Raw genomic sequence first — 17,398 nt, forward strand, 5'->3', positions numbered from 1 at the left:
TCCAGGCGCGGATCAGGTGGCCAGAAGTTGAAGCAGAGGAGTCCTGCTGAAATCTTGCAAGCCGAATCTGAGGACCCATCCCGGAGGAAGACCCTATATAGTCCAAAGAGGAGGCTTGGTCACCTAACCAGGTAACTACCTATCAGAGGGTGTCTCTGACATCACTTGCCTGGACAATCAGATGCTCCCAGAGTTCCCTGCCAACCTTGGAATCAAGATGGCAGCACCCAGGGACCCTCTAGAGGAGCTCTGGGCTCCACCCCTGGGGGTGGTGATAGACAAAGGAGTGGTCACTCACCTTTCCATTGTCCAGTTTCTTGCCAGGGAAGGGACTGGGGGACCCTGAATCGGTGTAGACTGGTTTATGCACGGAGGGCACCAAATGTGCCCTTCAAAGAAAGCCAGTGGCTTGGGGAGGCTACCCCCCTCCCAAGCCACACACACCTATTTCCTTTGTTCTGCCTTCCTGGGCTTGAGCAGATGAAGCAGCAGGAGGGCAGAAACCTGTATGAGGAGTGGCAGCAGCTGGGTTCCCCAGAAAACCCTGTAAGACTGGTGGTAGCAATGCTGAGGGTCCTCTAAGGAGCCCCCAGAGCACCTGGAATCATACTTCCAATACTTGCAACAGTATTGGGGTAGGATTCCAACATGTTTGATACCAAACATGCCCAGGTTCGGGGTTACCATTATGTAGCTGGACACAGGCAGAAAATAGGGTTAACCATGCCAAGAAGAGGGTACTTTCCTACACACATTAAATAAGGAAAATGTCACTTACCCAGTGTACATCTGTTCGTGGCATTAGTCGCTGCAGATTCACATGCTGTGCATAGTCCGCCGTCTGGTGTTGGGTCGGAGTGTTACAAGTTGTTTTTCTTCGAAGAAGTCTTTTCGAGTCACGAGACCGAGGGACTCCTCCTACTTTGGTTCCATTGCGCATGGGCGTCGACTCCATGTTAGATTGTTTTCCCCGCAGAGGGTGAGGTAGGAGTTGTGTATGTTAGTAATAGTGCCCATGCAATGGAATGAATAAGTATGTACAAAATGAAGGTTAAAATAATATATTTACAAATGTACAAATGTTGAAGATTACTTCCAAACGGCTACAGGCTCCCGGGGAGGCGGGTGGGCACATGTGAATCTGCAGCGTCTCATGCCACGAACAGATGTACACTGGGTAAGTGACATTTTCCGTTTGATGGCATGTGTAGCTGCAGATACACATGCTGTGCATAGACTAGTAAGCAGTTATATACCCAAAAGCGGTGGTTCAGCCTGTAGGAGTTGAAGTTGTTTGAAACAAAGTTCGTAGTACTGCTTGTCCTACTGTGGCTTGTTGTGCTGTTAACACATCCACGCAATAGTGCTTGGTAAAAGTATGAGGCGTAGACCATGTGGCTGCCTTACATATCTCAGTCATTGGAATGTTTCCTAGAAAGGCCATAGTAGCACCCTTCTTTCTAGTTGAGTGTGCCCTTGGTGTAATAGGCAGTTGTCTCTTTGCTTTGAGATAACAGGTTTGAATGCATTTAACTATCCATCTAGCAATGCCTTGTTTGGATATTGGATTTCCTGAATGAGGTTTTTGGAAAGCAACAAATAATTGTTTTGTTTTCCGAATTTGTTTGGTTCTGTTAATGTAGTACATTAACGCTGTTTTGATGTCTAATGTATGTAGTGCTCTTTCAGCTACAGAATCTGGTTGTGGGAAGAACACTGGTAGTTCTACTGTTTGATTCAAGTGGAACGGTGATATGACTTTTGGTAAAAAAATTGGATTTGTCCGTAGAACGACTTTATTGTTGTGTATTTGAATAAATGGTTCTTGTATGGTTAATGCGTGGATTTCACTTACTCTTCTTAGAGATGTGATAGCAATTAGAAATGCAACTTTCCATGTTAAATATTGCATTTCACATGAGTGCATGGGCTCAAAAGGTGGCCCCATGAGTTGTGTTAAAACAATGTTGAGGTTCCATGAAGAAACTCGTGGTGTTCTTGGTGGTATAATTCTTTTTAGGCCTTCCATAAAGGCTTTTATGACTGGTATCCTAAATAGTGAAGTTGAGTGGGTAATTTGCAGGTAAGCTGAAATTGCGTTAAGATGTATCTTAATGGATGAAAAAGCTAGTTTTGACTTTTGCAAATGTAGCAAGTAGCTTACGATGTCTTTAGCAGATGCGTGTATGGGTTGAATTTGATTATGATGGCAATAATAGACAAACCTTTTCCACTTATTTGCATAGCAATGTCTAGTGGTTGGTTTTCTAGCTTGTTTTATGACTTCCATACATTCTTGTGTAAGGTCTAAATGTCCGAACTCTAAGACTTCAGGAGCCAAATTGCTAGATTCAGCGATGCTGGATTGGGGTGTCTCATCTGTTGATTGTGTTGAGTTAACAGATCTGGTCTGTTTGGTAGTTTGATATGAGGCACTACTGAGAGGTCTAGTAGTGTTGTGTACCAAGGTTGTGTTGCCCAAGTTGGTGCTATGAGTATGAGTTTGAGTTTGTTTTGACTCATCTTGTTTACTAGATATGGAAGGAGTGGGAGAGGGGGAAAAGCGTATGCAAATATCCCTGACCAACTCATCCATAACGCATTGCCCAGAGACTGATCTTGTGGGTACCTCGATGCGAAGTCTCGGCATTTTGCGTTTTCTTTTGTTGCAAACAGGTCTATTTGTGGTGTTCCCCAATTTTGGAAGTAAGTGTGTAGTACTTGGGGGTGAATCTCCCATTCGTGGGTCTGTTGGTGATCCCGAGAGAGATTGTCTGCTAACTGATTCTGAATCCCTGGAATGAACTGTGCTATTAGGCGAATGTGGTTGTGTATCGCCCAATGCCATATTTTCTGTGTCAGGAGACACAACTGTGTTGAGTGCGTTCCTCCCTGTTTGTTGAGGTAATACATCGTTGTCATGTTGTCTGTTTTGACAAGAATGTGTTTGTGGCTTATTATTGGTTGAAATGCTTTTAACGCTAGAAATACTGCCAATAGTTCTAAGTGATTTATGTGAAACTGTTTTGCCGAGAGTCCCATTGTCCCTGAATGCTGTGTTGATTGAGGTGTGCTCCTCACCCTATCATGGAGGCATCTGTAGTTATTAAGTATTGAGGCACTGGGTCTTGACAAGGCCGCCCTTGGTTTACATTTATACTGTTCCACCATTGAAGCGAGGTGTATGTTTGGCGGTCTATCAACACTAGATCTAGAAGTTGACCCTGTGCCTGTGACCATTGTGATGCTAGGCACTGTTGTAAGGGCCGCATGTGCAATCTTGCGTTTGGGACAATGGCTATGCATGAGGACATCATGCCTAGGAGTTTCCTTACTATTTTGACTTATATTCTTTGGTTTGGATACATGACCTGTATTACATTGTGAAATGCTTGTACTCTTTGTGGACTTGGAGTGGCAATCGCTCTTGCTGTGTCGATTGTTGCCCCTAAGTATTGCTGTGTCTGACACGGCTGAAGGTGTGATTTTGTGTAGTTGATTGAGAAACCTAGTTTGTGTAGGGTTTCTATGACGTACTTTGTGTGTTGTGAACACCGTTCTAGTGTGTTGGCTTTGATTAACCAATCGTCTAGGTACGGGAACACATGTATTTGCTGCCTTCTGATATGCGCAGCTACTACTGCCAGGCATTTTGTAAAAACTCTTGGCGCAGTTGTTATTTCGAATGGCAACACCTTGAATTGGTAATGTAATCCTTGGAATACAAATCTTAGGTACTTTCTGTGTGAAGGATGTATTGGTATATGGAAATATGCATCCTTTAGGTCTAGTGTTGTCATGTGGTCTTGTTGTTTGAGCAGTGGGATTACGTCTTGTAATGTCACCATGTGAAAGTGGTCTGATTTGATGTAGGTATTTAATGTTCTGAGATCTAATATAGGTCTCAGTGTTTTGTCCTTTTTGGGTATGAGAAAGTACAGAGAGTAAATTCCTGTTCCTTTCTGTTGAATTGGTACTAATTCTATTGCTCCTTTTTGTAGCAATGCCTGGACCTCTAGTCCTAGAAGATCCATGTGTTGTTTTGACATATTGTGTGTTTTCGGTGGAACGTTTGGAGGAAATCTGAGAAATTCTATGCAATAACCATGCTGGATAATTGCCAGTACCCAAGTGGCTGTTGTTATCTCCTCCCAATGTTTGTAAAAATTGCTTAGCCTCCCTCCCACAGGTGTTATGTGTTAGGGATTTGTGACTTGGAAGTCACTGCTTGTTTTGAGGAGTTTTGGGGCTTTGGAACTTCCCTCTATTTTTTTGGAATTGTCCCCCTTTATATTGTCCCCGAAAACTTCCCCGCTGATATTGACTTTGATAAGTGGGCCTTGTTTGTGAGGTTGTGGGTTCTGTAGCTTGTCCTCGAAACCCCCCTCTAAACTGTGTTTTGCGAAATGTGCCTCTGCTCTTTGGGGAGTAGAGTGTGCCCATGGCTTTGGCCTTATCAGTGTCTTTTTTAAGTTTTTCGATAGCGGTGTCCACTTCCGGCCCAAACAACTGCTGTCCATTAAAAGGCATATTCAGCACGGCTTGTTGTATTTCCGGCTTGAATCCTGACGTACGCAACCATGCGTGTCTCCTTATTGTTACTGCAGTATTTACTGTCCTTGCAGCTGTATCTGCTGCATCCATTGCTGACCGTATCTGATTATTTGAGATACTTTGTCCTTCCTCCACCACTTGTTGTGCCCTTTTCTGGAACTCTTTGGGTAAGTGTTCTCTGAAATGTTGCATTTCGTCCCAATGAGCCCTATCATATCTTGCCAGAAGTGCTTGTGAATTGGCAATGCGCCATTGGTTTGCTGCTTGTGCTGCAACCCCTTTCCCCGCAGCGTCGAATTTGCGACACTCCTTGTCTGGAGGTGGTGCGTCTCCTGAGGTGTGAGAGTTTCCCCTCCTGCGAGCTGCCCCTATTACCACAGAGTCTGGTGTTAATTGCTGCGTGATATACACAGGGTCTGTAGGCGGTGGATTGTACTTTTTCTCCACCCTTGGAGTTATGGCCCTGCCCTTCACAGGTTCCTGAAACACTTGTTTGGAGTGTTTTAGCATTCCAGGTAGCATAGGTAAGCTCTGGTATTGGCTATGAGTGGAGGATAGTGTATTAAAAAAAAAGTCATCCTCAATCAGTTCTGAATGCAAGGTGACATTATGAAAAGCCGCTACTCTTGAGACCACTTGCGTGTAGGATGTACTGTCCTCAGGTGGCAACGGTCTCGCTGGGTAACAGTCCGGGCTGTTATCCGATACTGGCGCATCATAAAGGTCCCATGCGTCAGGATCATCCTGACTCATTGCAGTATGAGTTGGGGATTGCATCAGTGGTGGAGTGACTACCGGTGATGTGTGCATTGATGGTGGTGGAGATGGTGGCGGAGTTGTTTGTCTTGCCACCTTTGCCTGTGGCTGCTTGTCCTTTTCTTGAAAGGCAAGTCTTCTTTTCATTTTAATTGGGGGAAGAGTGCTTATCTTCCCTGTGTCCTTTTGAATGTGGAGCCTCCTTTGTGTGTAGTCTGGCTCCATTGATTCTAGTTCTTGTCCGAACTTATGTCCTTGCATTTGGGAGGACAATCCCTATTCCTCTGTGTAGGAACCTGATTTCGGTTCCGAGGCTGGATGTTTCGGAATGGAAACCTTTTCGGTAGCCTTTTTCGGCTCCGACGACACTTTCTTTATTTTCGGCGTCATGGTCTCTCGGTGCCGACCCATTTCGGTGCCGCTGTCTCGGTGCCGAACTTGCTCGGAGCCGCTGTCTCAGGCTCGAGATTGCTGTGTGCTGGTATCTCGACCGGAGTCGGATGACTTCGACACAAGCGTGCCCTTTTTCGGTGCCGATGATCGGTCACCTATTTTTCGGGTTAAGCCATGGCCTGTTGGAAGTGGCGTCCCCTGGGCTTTTGTGGTCTTCTCGTGAGTTTTATGTTTCGACGTCTTACTCACGGTTTTAGTTGTTCCTTCGGGATCGAGCTCGTCCGAGTCCGACTCCTGGATGGAGAAGGTTTCTTCTTCCTCCTCCAAATGCCTTTGTCCTGTCGGCGCCGACGCCATTTGCAGTCTTCTCGCTCTTCGGTCTCTTAATGTCTTCCTCGACCGAAACGTTCGACAGGCTTCACAAGTATCTTCTCTGTGTTCTGGAGACAAACACAGGTTACAGACCAGGTGCTGATCTGTATACGGATACTTGTTGTGACATTTTGGGCAGAAGCGGAATGGGGTCCGTTCCATCAGCCTTGAAGAGACACGTAGCCGGGCCGACCAGGCCCCGACGGGGGATCGAAAAACCCCAAAGGGCCATCGGAGCTCTTCAAAAGTCGGTGTCGATCTGTAGTAACTAACCCGATGCCGAACGCAAACAATACCGTTGATTTTTCCGAGATTCTAACTAACTTTCCGAACCGAAACACGGAGCGAAAAGGAACACGTCCGAACCCGATGGCGGAAAAAAAACAATCTAAGATGGAGTCGACGCCCATGCGCAATGGAGCCGAAAGGGGAAGAGTCCCTCGATCTCGTGACTCGAAAAGACTTCTTCGAAGAAAAACAACTTTGTAACACTCCGAACCCAACACTAGATGGCGGGATGTGCAAAGCATGTGTATCTGCAGCTACACATGCCATTGAACATATATATATATATATATATATATATATATTTGTAAAAAACACAATACACAATGTACAAATAGCTTTGTTTTTGGCATATACCGAAGGAAAGTAACTTGTTCCTCTGATCGATATATCTACCTTTTCAATAGATTCCCCAAGCAGTCCTGCACTCAGAGGTGGGTGCCTGTCTGCGTATAACAAAAACTCTTGAAAACAGAATGGGCACAGTAACAGTCACTCATCACTTTGGAGTCTAAGCAACAGTGTTTCGCATAAGTGTTGATGGAGGACTAAGTTGATGCTTTACAAACGTCAACTACAGGGACGACTCTAGCTAAAGCAGAAGTATAAGACCTAGTTCTAGTAGAATGAACCCTAATACCATTCTTTGTAGTCATGGCGTAGCAGATCTTTATGCACAGAAAGATCTATCTGGGCAATGTCCTCTTATGAACTGCTTTGCTTTTCATCTTGCCCACATAACCAACAAACAGCTGATCTTCCAGCCTGAAATCACCAGTTCTGTTTATATAGAAGGTAACAGCCCTTTTGGGGTCCATACAATGAAGACATTCCTCCTCTTTAGATGGATGTGCAGGAGGATAGGAAGTAGGGAGGGTGATAGAAGGGAATAACCAACTTTGGTACTAAAGCAGCCCTGGTTTTCAATAACTTACCTGCACAAAAAGTCATAAAGGGGGGCTTCACACTTAATCCCTGCAAATCACCAACACATCTCACCAAAGTTATGGCCTCCAGAAACATAATTTTTAAAGAAAGTCTCAAAGGACAACTATGTAAGGGTTCAAGCAGAATACCCATTTGATAAGTTGGTACTAAATTAAGATCCCACTGAGGCATAATAAACAGAGTCGCAAGGTATTTCTTACTAAGCCTCTTAATAAAACTTAACACTATAGGGCAGTGGTTCCCAACCTGTGGTCCAGGGATCCCTGGGGGGTTCGCAAAGCCTCCTCAGTGGGTCTGTAACTGCTTAGAAAATTAAATAATATTAACTTCTTAATACAGTGCATGTAAATAAAGTGGCAAAATTTACAATTGAAAATCTTAAAACGTACTGTAAATGTCAAGGGATTTGAAATTGGAGAATAAAAGTTAAATTGTATCCTCATATTGATTCACAGGAGCATCAAAAAGAATACAGTATGGATAATGTGTGGCTTCAATTGAATTTAGAAAAGCACCAACTTTCCTATTAAAGTTACCTTTTTTTATTTTTTATTTATATTTGTTTGCACATTGTAGGAATCTGGCCTGGAGTGTTGTGGGTACCAGTGGTACTTACACCTTACACCAGGTCCAGGTATCTTCTCTTAGTGAAGTGTAGGCAGTGTCTAGAAGCCAGGTGGATTCCTGAAGAAAGAAGACCTGTGAAGAACGGTGACCAAATCCAAGAGTCACAGTGGAGTCCAGGAGGAGTAGGAGCTACTACCCACCCAGCTGTGGATGCAGGAGTTGGTCGACGGCGATGAAGAACAGGTCAGCACTGCAGCCCTGGAGCCGGAGAAGAGTTGCTGATGGATGCAGATGATGTCCCGTGCTGGAAGGAAGATTTCAGACGGGTGTTGGTGCAGGAATTCCACCAACAAGCCTTGGCAAAGGCAAACTCATGGCTAGTGAAAAAAAAGGTGCTGCCAGGGACCAGCAAGGCCCGGAGTACTCAACCCAGGGGAGTCACAAGGGACCCTCAGCGTTGCAGAGAATCCACAGGAGCAGAGGCAGCACCCACAGGAGTCCCACAGGACGTGGACACAGGAGTCGCAGAAGAAGCCCACGCAGCACTAGAAAAGAGGATCCACGCCACAGGAGAACAACGCAGGACGCTGTGCTTTGCAGGACGGAGTGAGGGGGCTGGAGCTACACGTTGCCTGAAGATCCCTTGGAGGAGATGCAAACAAGCCTTGGTAGCTGAAAAACGTGGTGCATGGAGGTACTGTCCTGCGTGGGAAGGCAAAGGCTTACCTCCACCAAAGTGGGACAGCTGGCAGAGAGGACCAAGAGGACTACCCCGGACAACCACCTGTGATGCAGGATCCACACAGCTCAAGATGAGGAGATCCACGCAACCGGTCTTCGCTGCAGAAGGTGCCTGCAGATGCAGGGGATTGACTCCTTAAATTCAAGGGAGATTACTACTACTTCTTGTGCAGGCTGGAGAGTTGCAGTCTTTTGAGGATGCACAGCTGAGGAAATGTTGCAAAGCTGGCAGGAAATCCAGGTACAATTTTGAAGAAGAGTCTTCCACGTGGATCTGCAGCTTATAGTTTCCTGGAGGGTCCAGGCGCGGATCAGGTGGCCAGAAGTTGAAGCAGAGGAGTCCTGCTGAAATCTTGCAAGCCGAATCTGAGGACCCATCCCGGAGGAAGACCCTATATAGTCCAAAGAGGAGGCTTGGTCACCTAACCAGGTAACTACCTATCAGAGGGTGTCTCTGACATCACTTGCCTGGACAATCAGATGCTCCCAGAGTTCCCTGCCAACCTTGGAATCAAGATGGCAGCACCCAGGGACCCTCTAGAGGAGCTCTGGGCTCCACCCCTGGGGGTGGTGATAGACAAAGGAGTGGTCACTCACCTTTCCATTGTCCAGTTTCTTGCCAGGGAAGGGACTGGGGGACCCTGAATCGGTGTAGACTGGTTTATGCACGGAGGGCACCAAATGTGCCCTTCAAAGAAAGCCAGTGGCTTGGGGAGGCTACCCCCCTCCCAAGCCACACACACCTATTTCCTTTGTTCTGCCTTCCTGGGCTTGAGCAGATGAAGCAGCAGGAGGGCAGAAACCTGTATGAGGAGTGGCAGCAGCTGGGTTCCCCAGAAAACCCTGTAAGACTGGTGGTAGCAATGCTGAGGGTCCTCTAAGGAGCCCCCAGAGCACCTGGAATCATACTTCCAATACTTGCAACAGTATTGGGGTAGGATTCCAACATGTTTGATACCAAACATGCCCAGGTTCGGGGTTACCATTATGTAGCTGGACACAGGCAGAAAATAGGGTTAACCATGCCAAGAAGAGGGTACTTTCCTACACACATTAAATAAGGAAAATGTCACTTACCCAGTGTACATCTGTTCGTGGCATTAGTCGCTGCAGATTCACATGCTGTGCATAGTCCGCCGTCTGGTGTTGGGTCGGAGTGTTACAAGTTGTTTTTCTTCGAAGAAGTCTTTTCGAGTCACGAGACCGAGGGACTCCTCCTACTTTGGTTCCATTGCGCATGGGCGTCGACTCCATGTTAGATTGTTTTCCCCGCAGAGGGTGAGGTAGGAGTTGTGTATGTTAGTAATAGTGCCCATGCAATGGAATGAATAAGTATGTACAAAATGAAGGTTAAAATAATATATTTACAAATGTACAAATGTTGAAGATTACTTCCAAACGGCTACAGGCTCCCGGGGAGGCGGGTGGGCACATGTGAATCTGCAGCGTCTCATGCCACGAACAGATGTACACTGGGTAAGTGACATTTTCCGTTTGATGGCATGTGTAGCTGCAGATACACATGCTGTGCATAGACTAGTAAGCAGTTATATACCCAAAAGCGGTGGTTCAGCCTGTAGGAGTTGAAGTTGTTTGAAACAAAGTTCGTAGTACTGCTTGTCCTACTGTGGCTTGTTGTGCTGTTAACACATCCACGCAATAGTGCTTGGTAAAAGTATGAGGCGTAGACCATGTGGCTGCCTTACATATCTCAGTCATTGGAATGTTTCCTAGAAAGGCCATAGTAGCACCCTTCTTTCTAGTTGAGTGTGCCCTTGGTGTAATAGGCAGTTGTCTCTTTGCTTTGAGATAACAGGTTTGAATGCATTTAACTATCCATCTAGCAATGCCTTGTTTGGATATTGGATTTCCTGAATGAGGTTTTTGGAAAGCAACAAATAATTGTTTTGTTTTCCGAATTTGTTTGGTTCTGTTAATGTAGTACATTAACGCTGTTTTGATGTCTAATGTATGTAGTGCTCTTTCAGCTACAGAATCTGGTTGTGGGAAGAACACTGGTAGTTCTACTGTTTGATTCAAGTGGAACGGTGATATGACTTTTGGTAAAAAAATTGGATTTGTCCGTAGAACGACTTTATTGTTGTGTATTTGAATAAATGGTTCTTGTATGGTTAATGCGTGGATTTCACTTACTCTTCTTAGAGATGTGATAGCAATTAGAAATGCAACTTTCCATGTTAAATATTGCATTTCACATGAGTGCATGGGCTCAAAAGGTGGCCCCATGAGTTGTGTTAAAACAATGTTGAGGTTCCATGAAGAAACTCGTGGTGTTCTTGGTGGTATAATTCTTTTTAGGCCTTCCATAAAGGCTTTTATGACTGGTATCCTAAATAGTGAAGTTGAGTGGGTAATTTGCAGGTAAGCTGAAATTGCGGTAAGATGTATCTTAATGGATGAAAAAGCTAGTTTTGACTTTTGCAAATGTAGCAAGTAGCTTACGATGTCTTTAGCAGATGCGTGTATGGGTTGAATTTGATTATGATGGCAATAATAGACAAACCTTTTCCACTTATTTGCATAGCAATGTCTAGTGGTTGGTTTTCTAGCTTGTTTTATGACTTCCATACATTCTTGTGTAAGGTCTAAATGTCCGAACTCTAAGACTTCAGGAGCCAAATTGCTAGATTCAGCGATGCTGGATTGGGGTGTCTCATCTGTTGATTGTGTTGAGTTAACAGATCTGGTCTGTTTGGTAGTTTGATATGAGGCACTACTGAGAGGTCTAGTAGTGTTGTGTACCAAGGTTGTGTTGCCCAAGTTGGTGCTATGAGTATGAGTTTGAGTTTGTTTTGACTCATCTTGTTTACTAGATATGGAAGGAGTGGGAGAGGGGGAAAAGCGTATGCAAATATCCCTGACCAACTCATCCATAACGCATTGCCCAGAGACTGATCTTGTGGGTACCTCGATGCGAAGTCTCGGCATTTTGCGTTTTCTTTTGTTGCAAACAGGTCTATTTGTGGTGTTCCCCAATTTTGGAAGTAAGTGTGTAGTACTTGGGGGTGAATCTCCCATTCGTGGGTCTGTTGGTGATCCCGAGAGAGATTGTCTGCTAACTGATTCTGAATCCCTGGAATGAACTGTGCTATTAGGCGAATGTGGTTGTGTATCGCCCAATGCCATATTTTCTGTGTCAGGAGACACAACTGTGTTGAGTGCGTTCCTCCCTGTTTGTTGAGGTAATACATCGTTGTCATGTTGTCTGTTTTGACAAGAATGTGTTTGTGGCTTATTATTGGTTGAAATGCTTTTAACGCTAGAAATACTGCCAATAGTTCTAAGTGATTTATGTGAAACTGTTTTGCCGAGAGTCCCATTGTCCCTGAATGCTGTGTTGATTGAGGTGTGCTCCTCACCCTATCATGGAGGCATCTGTAGTTATTAAGTATTGAGGCACTGGGTCTTGACAAGGCCGCCCTTGGTTTACATTTATACTGTTCCACCATTGAAGCGAGGTGTATGTTTGGCGGTCTATCAACACTAGATCTAGAAGTTGACCCTGTGCCTGTGACCATTGTGATGCTAGGCACTGTTGTAAGGGCCGCATGTGCAATCTTGCGTTTGGGACAATGGCTATGCATGAGGACATCATGCCTAGGAGTTTCCTTACTATTTTGACTTATATTCTTTGGTTTGGATACATGACCTGTATTACATTGTGAAATGCTTGTACTCTTTGTGGACTTGGAGTGGCAATCGCTCTTGCTGTGTCGATTGTTGCCCCTAAGTATTGCTGTGTCTGACACGGCTGAAGGTGTGATTTTGTGTAGTTGATTGAGAAACCTAGTTTGTGTAGGGTTTCTATGACGTACTTTGTGTGTTGTGAACACCGTTCTAGTGTGTTGGCTTTGATTAACCAATCGTCTAGGTACGGGAACACATGTATTTGCTGCCTTCTGATATGCGCAGCTACTACTGCCAGGCATTTTGTAAAAACTCTTGGCGCAGTTGTTATTCCGAATGGCAACACCTTGAATTGGTAATGTAATCCTTGGAATACAAATCTTAGGTACTTTCTGTGTGAAGGATGTATTGGTATATGGAAATATGCATCCTTTAGGTCTAGTGTTGTCATGTGGTCTTGTTGTTTGAGCAGTGGGATTACGTCTTGTAATGTCACCATGTGAAAGTGGTCTGATTTGATGTAGGTATTTAATGTTCTGAGATCTAATATAGGTCTCAGTGTTTTGTCCTTTTTGGGTATGAGAAAGTACAGAGAGTAAATTCCTGTTCCTTTCTGTTGAATTGGTACTAATTCTATTGCTCCTTTTTGTAGCAATGCCTGGACCTCTAGTCCTAGAAGATCCATGTGTTGTTTTGACATATTGTGTGTTTTCGGTGGAACGTTTGGAGGAAATCTGAGAAATTCTATGCAATAACCATGCTGGATAATTGCCAGTACCCAAGTGGCTGTTGTTATCTCCTCCCAATGTTTGTAAAAATTGCTTAGCCTCCCTCCCACAGGTGTTATGTGTTAGGGATTTGTGACTTGGAAGTCACTGCTTGTTTTGAGGAGTTTTGGGGCTTTGGAACTTCCCTCTATTTTTTTGGAATTGTCCCCCTTTATATTGTCCCCGAAAACTTCCCCGCTGATATTGACTTTGATAAGTGGGCCTTGTTTGTGAGGTTGTGGGTTCTGTAGCTTGTCCTCGAAACCCCCCTCTAAACTGTGTTTTGCGAAATGTGCCTCTGCTCTTTGGGGAGTAGAGTGTGCCCATGGCTTTGGCCTTATCAGTGTCTTTTTTAAGTTTTTCGATAGCGGTGTCCACTTCCGGCCCAAACAACTGCTGTCCATTAAAAGGCATATTCAGCACGGCTTGTTGTATTTCCGGCTTGAATCCTGACGTACGCAACCATGCGTGTCTCCTTATTGTTACTGCAGTATTTACTGTCCTTGCAGCTGTATCTGCTGCATCCATTGCTGACCGTATCTGATTATTTGAGATACTTTGTCCTTCCTCCACCACTTGTTGTGCCCTTTTCTGGAACTCTTTGGGTAAGTGTTCTCTGAAATGTTGCATTTCGTCCCAATGAGCCCTATCATATCTTGCCAGAAGTGCTTGTGAATTGGCAATGCGCCATTGGTTTGCTGCTTGTGCTGCAACCCCTTTCCCCGCAGCGTCGAATTTGCGACACTCCTTGTCTGGAGGTGGTGCGTCTCCTGAGGTGTGAGAGTTTCCCCTCCTGCGAGCTGCCCCTATTACCACAGAGTCTGGTGTTAATTGCTGCGTGATATACACAGGGTCTGTAGGCGGTGGATTGTACTTTTTCTCCACCCTTGGAGTTATGGCCCTGCCCTTCACAGGTTCCTGAAACACTTGTTTGGAGTGTTTTAGCATTCCAGGTAGCATAGGTAAGCTCTGGTATTGGCTATGAGTGGAGGATAGTGTATTAAACAAAAAGTCATCCTCAATCAGTTCTGAATGCAAGGTGACATTATGAAAAGCCGCTACTCTTGAGACCACTTGCGTGTAGGATGTACTGTCCTCAGGTGGCAACGGTCTCGCTGGGTAACAGTCCGGGCTGTTATCCGATACTGGCGCATCATAAAGGTCCCATGCGTCAGGATCATCCTGACTCATTGCAGTATGAGTTGGGGATTGCATCAGTGGTGGAGTGACTACCGGTGATGTGTGCATTGATGGTGGTGGAGATGGTGGCGGAGTTGTTTGTCTTGCCACCTTTGCCTGTGGCTGCTTGTCCTTTTCTTGAAAGGCAAGTCTTCTTTTCATTTTAATTGGGGGAAGAGTGCTTATCTTCCCTGTGTCCTTTTGAATGTGGAGCCTCCTTTGTGTGTAGTCTGGCTCCATTGATTCTAGTTCTTGTCCGAACTTATGTCCTTGCATTTGGGAGGACAATCCCTATTCCTCTGTGTAGGAACCTGATTTCGGTTCCGAGGCTGGATGTTTCGGAATGGAAACCTTTTCGGTAGCCTTTTTCGGCTCCGACGACACTTTCTTTATTTTCGGCGTCATGGTCTCTCGGTGCCGACCCATTTCGGTGCCGCTGTCTCGGTGCCGAACTTGCTCGGAGCCGCTGTCTCAGGCTCGAGATTGCTGTGTGCTGGTATCTCGACCGGAGTCGGATGACTTCGACACAAGCGTGCCCTTTTTCGGTGCCGATGATCGGTCACCTATTTTTCGGGTTAAGCCATGGCCTGTTGGAAGTGGCGTCCCCTGGGCTTTTGTGGTCTTCTCGTGAGTTTTATGTTTCGACGTCTTACTCACGGTTTTAGTTGTTCCTTCGGGATCGAGCTCGTCCGAGTCCGAGTCCGACTCCTGGATGGAGAAGGTTTCTTCTTCCTCCTCCAAATGCCTTTGTCCTGTCGGCGCCGACGCCATTTGCAGTCTTCTCGCTCTTCGGTCTCTTAATGTCTTCCTCGACCGAAACGTTCGACAGGCTTCACAAGTATCTTCTCTGTGTTCTGGAGACAAACACAGGTTACAGACCAGGTGCTGATCTGTATACGGATACTTGTTGTGACATTTTGGGCAGAAGCGGAATGGGGTCCGTTCCATCAGCCTTGAAGAGACACGTAGCCGGGCCGACCAGGCCCCGACGGGGGATCGAAAAACCCCAAAGGGCCATCGGAGCTCTTCAAAAGTCGGTGTCGATCTGTAGTAACTAACCCGATGCCGAACGCAAACAATACCGTTGATTTTTCCGAGATTCTAACTAACTTTCCGAACCGAAACACGGAGCGAAAAGGAACACGTCCGAACCCGATGGCGGAAAAAAAACAATCTAAGATGGAGTCGACGCCCATGCGCAATGGAGCCGAAAGGGGAAGAGTCCCTCGATCTCGTGACTCGAAAAGACTTCTTCGAAGAAAAACAACTTTGTAACACTCCGAACCCAACACTAGATGGCGGGATGTGCAAAGCATGTGTATCTGCAGCTACACATGCCATTGAACATATATATATATATATATATATATTTGTAAAAAACACAATACACAATGTACAAATAGCTTTGTTTTTGGCATATACCGAAGGAAAGTAACTTGTTCCTCTGATCGATATATCTACCTTTTCAATAGATTCCCCAAGCAGTCCTGCACTCAGAGGTGGGTGCCTGTCTGCGTATAACAAAAACTCTTGAAAACAGAATGGGCACAGTAACAGTCACTCATCACTTTGGAGTCTAAGCAACAGTGTTTCGCATAAGTGTTGATGGAGGACTAAGTTGATGCTTTACAAACGTCAACTACAGGGACGACTCTAGCTAAAGCAGAAGTATAAGACCTAGTTCTAGTAGAATGAACCCTAATACCATTCTTTGTAGTCATGGCGTAGCAGATCTTTATGCACAGAAAGATCTATCTGGGCAATGTCCTCTTATGAACTGCTTTTCTTTTCATCTTGCCCACATAACCAACAAACAGCTGATCTTCCAGCCTGAAATCACCAGTTCTGTTTATATAGAAGGTAACAGCCCTTTTGGGGTCCATACAATGAAGACATTCCTCCTCTTTAGATGGATGTGCAGGAGGATAGGAAGTAGGGAGGGTGATAGAAGGGAATAACCAACTTTGGTACTAAAGCAGCCCTGGTTTTCAATAACTTACCTGCACAAAAAGTCATAAAGGGGGGCTTCACACTTAATCCCTGCAAATCACCAACACATCTCACCAATGTTATGGCCTCCAGAAACATAATTTTTAAAGAAAGTCTCAAAGGACAACTATGTAAGGGTTCAAGCAGAATACCCATTTGATAAGTTGGTACTAAATTAAGATCCCACTGAGGCATAATAAACAGAGTCGCAAGGTATTTCTTACTAAGCCTCTTAATAAAACTTAACACTATAGGGCAGTGGTTCCCAACCTGTGGTCCAGGGATCCCTGGGGGGTTCGCAAAGCCTCCTCAGTGGGTCTGTAACTGCTTAGAAAATTAAATAATATTAACTTCTTAATACAGTGCATGTAAATAAAGTGGCAAAATTTACAATTGAAAATCTTAAAACGTACTGTAAATGTCAAGGGATTTGAAATTGGAGAATAAAAATTAAATTGTATCCTCATATTGATTCACAGGAGCATCAAAAAGAATACAGTATGGATAATGTGTGGCTTCAATTGAATTTAGAAAAGCACCAACTTTCCTATTAAAGTTACATTTTTTTATTTTTTATTTATATTTGTTTGCACATTGTAGGAATCTGGCCTGGAGTGTTGTGGGTACCAGTGGTACTTACACCTTACACCAGGTCCAGGTATCTTCTCTTAGTGAAGTGTAGGCAGTGTCTAGAAGCCAGGTGGATTCCTGAAGAAAGAAGACCTGTGAAGAACGGTGACCAAATCCAAGAGTCACAGTGGAGTCCAGGAGGAGTAGGAGCTACTACCCACCCAGCTGTGGATGCAGGAGTTGGTCGACGGCGATGAAGAACAGGTCAGCACTGCAGCCCTGGAGCCGGAGAAGAGTTGCTGATGGATGCAGATGATGTCCCGTGCTGGAAGGAAGATTTCAGACGGGTGTTGGTGCAGGAATTCCACCAACAAGCCTTGGCAAAGGCAAACTCATGGCTAGTGAAAAAAAAGGTGCTGCCAGGGACCAGCAAGGCCCGGAGTACTCAACCCAGGGGAGTCACAAGGGACCCTCAGCGTTGCAGAGAATCCACAGGAGCAGAGGCAGCACCCACAGGAGTCCCACAGGACGTGGACACAGGAGTCGCAGAAGAAGCCCACGCAGCACTAGAAAAGAGGATCCACGCCACAGGAGAACAACGCAGGACGCTGTGCTTTGCAGGACGGAGT

General features: G+C 45.3%; 1 protein-coding gene across 2 annotated transcripts in view; it reads right to left on the reverse strand.

Annotated features, from left to right (window-relative positions):
- The window catches only part of PIWIL2 (piwi like RNA-mediated gene silencing 2), a 1,291,255-nt gene that overhangs the window by 511,004 nt on the left and 762,853 nt on the right, over positions 1-17,398 (reverse strand). The gene's annotated exons all lie outside the window — the stretch shown is intronic.

The sequence above is a fragment of the Pleurodeles waltl genome, chromosome 11 (genome assembly GCF_031143425.1).
Source record: "Pleurodeles waltl isolate 20211129_DDA chromosome 11, aPleWal1.hap1.20221129, whole genome shotgun sequence".
NCBI classification, from domain to species: domain Eukaryota; kingdom Metazoa; phylum Chordata; class Amphibia; order Caudata; family Salamandridae; genus Pleurodeles; species Pleurodeles waltl.